The following is a 10,044-nucleotide window of genomic DNA, read 5'->3' as shown; positions in this document are numbered from 1 at the left end:
TGTTTGAATAGTAAAGTCCTTTTCTGGTCATCAGGGCTCCCTCTGAGGCAAAATCAGGCACTTGCTCATCACTACTTCATAAAATATAAAATCATGCCCCCTAGACTTCTTGGCAAATAATAAAGTCCTCTATTCATGGCCCAGAAATCTCATGTCCTCTGCCAGAAACTGGGCAGATTAACTTCACAGTTCTCTAGACTTTTATTGGCAAATTCTTCTGTGGGTTATTCATTTGAGTCATGGAAAAAGAATATGTGAAGCTTATTTTAAATGTTTTAAAATTTCCTCTTAGAAAAAGAAAAATCCTGTGTTAATAGGCAGTTATTTTGGATAAATAAATAAAAATCTTTTGAAAATAATAGAATTTTTTTTGATAAATAATAGAAAGTATTCCAACAAGATTACTTTTGTTGGAATAATGTCAATGACCCAAGGTGAATGGACCTTAATTTTTCTAATAAGGCGAGAAAGCTTTGCCATAAGAAACTAAGCTAAGATTAACCTGATAATTTCCAAGACTGTTCAAGCATCTGCTGTTACAGATGGTATCTTAAATATAAAATTTCTCCCTGAGTGCCCCTTTTTGAACAACCAGCTCTGGAAGAGAATCCAGTGTTGGTTAAACTGTTGAATACTGATCTGAGCTCTAACCTCAGTCACCTCCAGTATGAAAAAAAAAAAAAAAAGGTCCAGGTCCAGTTCATGAAATTCTTCTGCCCTGAAATGCTGTGATCACTTAGTTGGATGTTAGCTCTAATTCCTATTACATGGAGTAAGGAAACAGAAACAAACAACTCCACCCTCTCTATTTTTTCGGAAACTGGTTTTGAGTGATGGTTTATACTGTACTTTTTGTGGATTTTGGAAAATCCCTCAAGATTTCTGTCTCACTGGCCTGCTCTTTTGCTGGTTTACCTATTAAAAAGTATTGGTACAGTTTGTACTGAAAGTGCCGCATCTGTAATTATAAAGATATATAAGTTGTCTTGCAAAATCTAAATTTCAGTGGTTTATCATGAACAACTTATTTACATTGTATTTATAATATCAGCAGTAGATCTCAGTGATTTATTTTTAAATATCACATTGTTCTGTCTTCTCTGGGTGTAATGATATTCATATTGAATGTACCTAGAATACTATGTATATTTCTATATGAACATGTCTCCCCTTCTTGAGTGGTTTTCATAATTAAAAAGTTAAATGACTATTGTCAATTTTTTTTCACATACTGATCTTCCTACATTCCATAATCAAAGATACCTTATATTTCCCTAAATACAAATATATGAGGCTGTCATCAACTCATTTTTAAACAATGAATCTGAATGAAGATTGTGTGACAGAATTTTCAACTCCTTTTAACTCATCTTGAGTATTTAAATTTGTTTCTCAACTTTAAATATATCCCCTTCCTCTACAACCAAAATAAGGTAAATGTCAAGCTTTGGATTTGATTTAAATTTACGCCAACTTCTTTCATCTCAGATGCACACATCTCATCTGTGACTACTTATCACTGAGATGACTGAAAGCAATTGCTTTAAGTGCCTAACTCAATATATCTACATCCATCTGTAGAACTTCGGTGCCACACTAGTATATATCACTATGCTCCATGCTCTGTGATTCTCTCTATGGAGAATATAAGTCTCATAAGACATGTACTTGGCATTTGTCTCGAATCACTGTATTAACCTAAATCTGCTGCCTTTCCTTCACAAGACTGGATAAAAAAATTATAGCCAGTGTCAAACCTTGCAGACTTTGGGAAATAATAAAATGGTAAAATTTGTTATACAAATGAAAGCAATTGTGTATTTCTATCTAAAAATGGTATTTGAGCACAGTTGATTCCTTTGAGTACTGAAATGTTTTCCCTTGCCCACTGAGCACCTACTTGTTCTTGGACAGCAGTGAACCTAATATAAGATATACATCTAATTTTTATCCATAAATGTAGAAGTCAGGGAAACGAACAAGAGATAACTATGCCTTTTCTTAAAATAAGAAATCGATTTCAGTGTGTGAAACCTAAATATGAATGTCAACATATTATAATGAATTAATATTATTACAGCAATCCGATCGCATTTTTGTCTGAGGTAACAAAATTTAAACTTATCAAGTCCGCCCAGAAATTTCTACCATATGCCCCTTAGTGTTCTATGAAATAGTTACTGATTGTTTCAAAGTAAATATAAACAAATGAGTTATTTAAATTTTGTTTTGTTTTCCTCAGTAAACTGCAGTAGTGTTACGAAAGATCATTCAGCATGGCCATATAAAGTATTGTTGTATTCATCAAATATCATCGCTACTTGCTTTAACAAGAAGTGGACTTGCTGAATATTCATTAGCGCAAACCCAGGCCTAATTAATCTTCAATTTGGAAAGTTTCTCATAAGCTCCATTTTTTAAAAATTATTTTTAGATGACTATATTAAGTGTAAATATGCATCACTATATCTTCCTATAAATCAGTTCCTAGAAAGATGGCATTAAACCTCTTGGTATCTGTTGAACTGTTTCCTACCATGACCAATCACCAGACCATCCTGAAGCTACATCCTGGCACTGATGTCAGGGTTAAATATGCCAAGACTGCATTTCTTACTTTTATGGCCCTGATCTAGACACAGTTACTATGGGACTAAGATAGTGGATTAGCCAATGACATGCATCTATACAAGTTGAGCATTTCTTCAAAGTGCTCCCAATTCAAGTTCTACAAGATGCATCTTGAGTGCAGAAGAGGTCCACATTCACACCCTCAGTCATGTTACAGAGGTTAAGGTGGGGGCACAGAAACCCTTCATTGTGATTGGGGGTCATCTCAATTCAAGGATGCTTATACGGGCTTCTTTGTTCCCTTCTTCCAGCCTGGCAGACGCAATGTACTGTTTTTGCCAGAGACAGTATTCTCAGGTCAGCTGCTCAATTAAGTTTCTGCTTCAGCCTTCAGTTAATGTGCTTGTAAAAGCCCTAAAGTAAATGAAAGTTCATTTTCCTTGTTTCTTTTTCAGTCATTTACAAAGTATTTTATTTTTGAGCGCCTTCACTTATGGCATATTCCCTGAAGCAGTAACAGAAAAATAAATTATGCACCCCTAAGTAAAATTTACTGTGGCAAGGTGAAAAGTGGATACCAACAACCATAACACAAGGCAGTATTTCTCAGAATCAGTTATGGAAGGGAATAAAAGTTGTAGCTGTCCTTCAGCCATTTGGTAGAAACTGGATTTTGAGCACAGATGGGATTGAGACGGGTCTAGGGAGAGTGAACAGCAAGAGCAAATGCTTACGCAGTAAAACAAATGACCCTTTGTAGGGTGAAAGAACAGTCCAGTGTAATGGCGCATAGTATATTTTAAGTTGTAATAACCCCCAAAGATGGAAGTTTTTAAATGTCCATCATGAGAATGAATTTGACCCCATAGAAATCGGGGGAAATTGGGGGTGGGGGGCAGGGAGGGATTGAACTGAAGCATAATTTTAATCATAATTTTGCATCTTAGGAAGTGACAGTGTGGATGAATGGAAGGAACTAAGGAAGAGTAAAGCAGGAATCTAGGTAAGAAAGGAATCGCCTTATTAAAAAATACTAAAAATGGAGTCGTTCTGTTGTACTGACTATCTCAGGGTTTGATGTAAAGTAAAGAATCCACCAAAAAGATATATTGATTTTAAATTTATGTGCACACCATAGCAATACTTCAAAATTTATAGTGTCATTTGTTGTAACTATAAGAAAAATAACCTAATCCATAATGAGGACAGGAAATTTTAACATTCATTAACTTATAAATCCAACAGATTAACTAATCAATGGTGCTTTAGATTTGTGCAACACAGTGAATGAAATTGAGCTATGTTTTAACAGCTTATATCCAACATCGAAAGAATGCATGTAATTTTCATGTCAAAATTAAATATTTACCAAGATTGGGCAGATGATAAATATTACAATTGCATTTTTATATTTAATATATTTTTGAAATGTAAAATAATTTAGAGGATGTTGTCTAGTCACTGTGGACTTAAAAATTACCAAATATTTTCTCTTTGAAAATGAGGTTATACAGTTCTAAATACAGTTGTGTTAAAGAAGTTGAAAAAAATTAAATAATTCAGGCTTCAAGATTATGAAGATATGACATAACAAAATTTGGGGTTGTAGGTAAAGGAGTATTTAACTGACAAATGCTTGATCATTAAAAAGGTGAAAAAGCAAAAAATCAATAATTCAACATTCTCATAAAAGCAGCAAACAAAAAAAAGGTAACTTAAAATCAGTAGTGGAAAGATAAAAGCATTAATCTAATAAACAAAAACCAAGATATTATAGAGAAAAATCAAAAGTTCATTCTTCACAAAGATTGAAAAAATTTGATTAATCTCACATACTGCCTCAGGAAATATCGATTTACGCTAAACCCGTTGATTCAGAAATTCTAATTCTAGGATTACATCTCACCCAAAATGTAAACACATACTTGCCCACAAGACTCAAATCCAAATAGCCATAGGAATCTGTCATTAAGAGTTGCAAACACAGGGGGCCTCCTTGTGGCCTCAGAGTTAAGTCTCAGTGCTATTACCACCATGGTGTGAGATCCATCTCCTGCCTCCCCTCCCCCCCCAATTCCCCCCCTCTCCACCAGGGAACTAACCACATCTGGCACAGCAGATCTCTCCTGTCTTTCCCACAGCTCTTTTTAGCAGTGTATGTCAGTAGATCCACCTGTTCTGCTCCCCACTCTGTCACTAGTGAATCCTTTCATTCTCTGCACCTGTGGCCTACACCCCAATTCTTCTATGCAAAAATAAATAAAATCTTAAAAAAAAAGTCCCAAATATAGTAATGAACAAATATCCATATACTATATAAACTGCTATAGGTAAGCTGCAATATATTTATGTGATTAAATACATTCCAGAAATGGAACAGTAAATATATAACTATACCAAATTATTTGCACAGATATGTTGAGTAAACAAATTAGAATGAAGTAATACATCTTGATGGTCTCATTTATCTGAGGTTTTTGAAAAGGCATGCAAAAGTAAACTGTATTGCTTAAAGTAGAATAGCAGTGGAACTTGTTGGCCTAGAAATTCACTATGATAAGGAAAGAAAAAGGGGGTGTAAGTTATAGGGGTAATTTTACTATATAAAACCTAGACAAATATGATGTGCATTTTTTCTGTAGACATAATTTAAGTAACTCACTAAAATATGATCTATCATATTCAGTGTGGCCTAATTAAAAATATAAATGTACTCTATCTTGTATCATATAATAATATTTACATTCAATTGAAACCCAAAATAATAAATCTCTACATGTGCCTGTTTCTTCTTTTGAAGTTGGTAGGATCTCCTGAATAAAAGCAAATACAGTCTTTTAGTGTGACATAACATGAAAATCCTAACATTATTTTGTATTGTAGAACACTGTTCTTTATTACATAAACATTAACAATGACTAAACTAAGCATGGCAAAACTAAGCCAGAGAAAAACAAAGACAAGTGTGAAAGCTAATTTTGTTTAGACAAAATATTGAACAAAAAAAGAAGACTCACACTTAATAATTTGCATTCAAGAGGTAGCATTTTTATTTTGGGAATCTTAATGTAACTCCCAATGCTGATATGGACATAAAACAGTATTTTACTTAATTATTTGTTAACACCTGTTGAATTTAACAGGCTAAAAATAATTCAGTATAATTTTTATTTGATAGCATATGTTTATACCATAACTGTGCAATGAATAAAAATTCTAGAAATGAAAACAATTCTTTAAAACAAGAGAGTTGAAAACTGGTCCTGAATGATGGAATGCTTCCTTACCAATCTTTACGATGTGGAAGGCAATTTGACCATATTTGTTGTCTTCTGACCTGGACAAGTCTGTTTTTAAAGAGATAGGTCTTGCAAATCTTATCTACCAAACTGGAGATCTTGGTGCAGACTCATGAAGAACCCCAGGGCATATTCATCTGACCTGGGAAACCATTTGAAATTAAGAAGTGGTGGGAAGGTCCTCTAGTGAACAATAAAACTGCCCAGAAGAAGCCACCTTACAGCCGAATATATCAAGCTGCTAAAGGCACAGCTGAAACCCGATCTTTGAAATTATCCGCTCGTATTTTCTGGAGGATGTAGTGAATGCATTCAGTTAGAGGTCTTTCTGTGCCACTGTGCCCCTGTGGCTATGCATGGGTCTGAGGAACAAGGTAGAGATAACAGTAACTCCATTGTCCCTATTTTTCAAAGACTTACTGGGGATACTTGTGTTCTTGTATCTGAAACAGCTTTCTCTACAATATTGGTCTCTGAAGAGGGCATAATATTAGCAGGGGTCACAGCAGAACCCCAATAGAAGAGCAACAATCACAACTGTCAGCCCTCTTTGGCATCCTATGTCTAGGGACCAACAGTTGTAGTCAGAATCACTGTAAAGTAGGGTGGACTAATCAGCCACATTTATACAACATGTGTACAAAGCAATATGGCCAGAACCTAGATGATCCCCACGCTGCCTCTTGGTCCAGACTGCTCCTCCTTGCCCTGTGGTGATGGTAAATAGATAGGAGGTAATTTGCAACAAGGTACCTAGGTGAGTAAAGTTTTTACGGGCTTCCAGAACCTAGGAGATAGAGACCTAGTTTGTGGATTATTAGAATTTCAAGGGAATGTTTTCTGGGTCTCAGAAAAGAAGTCTGAGTTGTAAACTGGGAAGAGGGTCTGAAAAAGATTTACATCTCAAAAGAGCAGATTGAAAAAGCATGATCACGTGCTCATGTGTTTTCTAAAGTGACTGCACTAAGCAAAGGGGAGGGAGGAGCCTCATTTTTGGCCATTTGGATTCTCTAAGGTTCTGGGGAAATGTCAGACATAGGAGCAGGGAGTAAATAGTCTCAAGTTCAGTCCAGTTGAGGGGCATGTCTTGGTCATTTTGGTCATCTTCCAGGAATTGTGTCCTCATCTCTTACCCATTTCACCCCCACCCCCCCCCCAAAAAAAAAAAACAAACTTTTGCATGTACTGCCTTCTTGAAATCTTCTCAGTGGACTCAAACTAACACTAATTCAATTTTACATACATGAAATAATCTCTTACAACAATGTCTGCCATGCAGTGAGAATATCAGAGTAAATGCTTTGTTGGAATAAAAACCTTGTTTCAGTCCTGATATGTTATTGTTCCAAGGCATGAATTTAGAACACAGATTATTGGATTTCAGTTGCCACTGGTCACTTTATCCTAGAGTCCTTTGTTAGAACAAAATACAGTAGTTTTAACTTATTGCTGTTACCTGTATTTTCCCTGTTCCTGGGTACCATCTGCTCTTGTCAATTGCAGTGGTTTTCTTGTCTTCCTTCTTAGCTTCAGTCTGGAGACACACACACACACACACAGGTTCAAAAAAATCCCCTTTAAAAGAAGTTACATTGTGTTTTCTCTTAAAGTTTCTGTGGGATTTAAACAAAGGTAATTTGTTAAATATAAAGTGTATTTACTGTGAAAAACTACTTATACTTTGATTATATATTACCTTGTAATAGTAGACATGACAAATTAGAGTTTCTCAATATTTGTATCATTTAGTAGACTTTATTTTTAGGGACTTCATTTAACTCACCATGATATTAATGATGACTTATAACTGCTAAACTCTTTAGTCAATCATTGGTATGCTTTCAATTACTTGAATATATTGGGCATCAATAATTAATTCTTTCAGTTCTCATTTTAATATTTCTCTCATTTGCATAAATTTCATTTTCCAGTCTGCAGAAGTTCCCTAACCCTACCCACCATTCTCTCTCTCTCTCTCTCACACACACACACACACTCACTCCCATTCCTGTCATACTTTCTTTCCCCTCACACTGCATTATGTAACACCAGGGAAACTTGAAAGAAACTCCTTTTACTTGGCACCTGTGATATGTCAGGTACTGAACAGTGAATCTCCTTTTATCCATTTAATCCTCCCAATATACTGCATAGTTGGCATCACCATCTATATTTATAGATAAATAAAAGCTAAGTCCTGCGAAAGGAAAAACTCACTCAGGTTCTCAATTAGGAAACTGTTGAGTCAGAAATGAACTGCAGGACTGTGACTATAAAGCCGCATCTTTCCATTCTGGGATAGGTCTCTTTCTCCTTTATACTATGAAAGCCATCACCCAGTGGATGCATGTGAACTTAGCGTCCATGTTACAGTGATATGTTTATATATTTCATTAGCATTAAAATAAGCTAATGGTTATTGCTATATCACTGAGATATATATTGCCTGGCTTAATGGTTATTACAATATTAATAAGATAGGGGGGAATTTTTAGTGGCAATTGCCATTTTAAAAAAGATGTATGAAGAACTTTATAGGCTACAAAAGAAATAAATAGGCTAAAGGAAAATACTGTCTTAGGACATATTCTGATTGTATTGCTTGAATGCTTATGGATTACAAAAGTAATTTCACTGAAAAGTTTTAATGTCTATTAGATGTAAAATTTAAAAAGTAATAGTAGAGGATGTATATTTAGATGCTGTCCTTTCTTCAGGCTCTCCTTGAATCAGCCCATCTTTTGGAATCCTCTCCTTCCTTACACAGTTTAGATTATATCAAGTCAAACTTTCAACTAGTTCTGTTTCCTTCAGCCTGGGCAGGAAAATAAAGTTCATTTTTGTACCCTGCCTGATAGGACGGATCACTCATAATCATTTAACTATCTCTCTAGCCCTACATCATTTTCCATTTGGAATAAACTTGAATTATACTCACTTTGCATACATACATGTAAAAAAAAAAACTGCTTTAAACTATTCAGATTTTATAATTCCATGCCCTACTCCTGGTTTAGCTCATCAAGGAGCTTCTGTTAGCAATATTTCTGTGTTGGATATTGGATATTTTAATTGGATATTGCTGAGATTTAGGAATATGTCTGATTTTCTTAAAATGAACATATATGGGACACGTCAACGATGTTTTATGATTTATAGATTGTATCTACACATGCTCTACACGTGCTCCACTGAACAGCGCAAGAATGAAATCTACACTAAGAATTGTCATACATCAGGGAAATGTTGTCACCATCCCTGAGCCCCCAGTTCCCTTTGATCTCAGGGCAGGGCAGGGCAGGGCAAAGCAGGGGCTGGAGGCACCAAGTAACTGCTTTCAGAACCCACCCTGCAGCCCTACCTCTGTCCAACCTCCCAGCAGATGTCTAATTTGTCAGTGCTTCTCAGGCCTGTTAAACTAGTTCAACAAGAAGACAACTGGATTAAAATAGGTTTTTTTTTTTTTTTTTTTTTTTTAACAAGAATCAATTTTTACTTCTATATTTTATTGTGTACAAGAACTGGAGTGTAGGTCAGAAGTGTGAAAGTGTGGAGAGGGTGAGAGAATTCACCAGAGACAGAGTGGGGAGCAGAACAGGAGGATCTACTGAGATACACTGCTGAGGGGAGCAACAGGCGGGTCAGGAGAGGTATGCTGCACCATGTGGGTCACTCGTTGGCCCCAATCGAACTGAGAAGGTAGTGGTGATAGCTCTGAGACATACTCCTAGGCCACCAGGTAGGCACCACTGAAGGAGCTTTAAAGCCTCCACGGCTCACTTCAGCAAACTGACTCCTAAGCCACAGCCAGCACACTGGCATCTGAGAACATAAAACTTAAGAATAAAATTTAGCTTTCAGTGGTGAAATTAATGTAGCATATAAAAGTGTTGATTTCCAGTGAGGTACTTCTGAAACTTATATGAAATTATAATACTTTGTTACTTCTATTAAAAAAAAAAAACATAGCCAAATGAGGCAAATTCATAGGTAGCTAATGAAATAATTGCTTTGATTAGTTTCTGCATTCTCTATAAAAGCTTTCCTCTCTAGTTTCTGTCTGTGGCACACAATCAATTTTGGCTCATCTCTGACCCTTTAGAATTGTTATTTGTACAAATATACTTGTAAATGGTAGTGGACCTCAGGTTATCTTTTTTTTTTTTTTTTTTTT

This window comes from Condylura cristata, unplaced genomic scaffold, assembly GCF_000260355.1.
Source record: "Condylura cristata isolate star-nosed mole 26May11 unplaced genomic scaffold, ConCri1.0 scaffold00007, whole genome shotgun sequence".
NCBI classification, from domain to species: domain Eukaryota; kingdom Metazoa; phylum Chordata; class Mammalia; order Eulipotyphla; family Talpidae; genus Condylura; species Condylura cristata.
The sequence above is the reverse complement of the archived record's forward strand: the minus strand, read 5'-3'. Positions refer to the sequence as shown.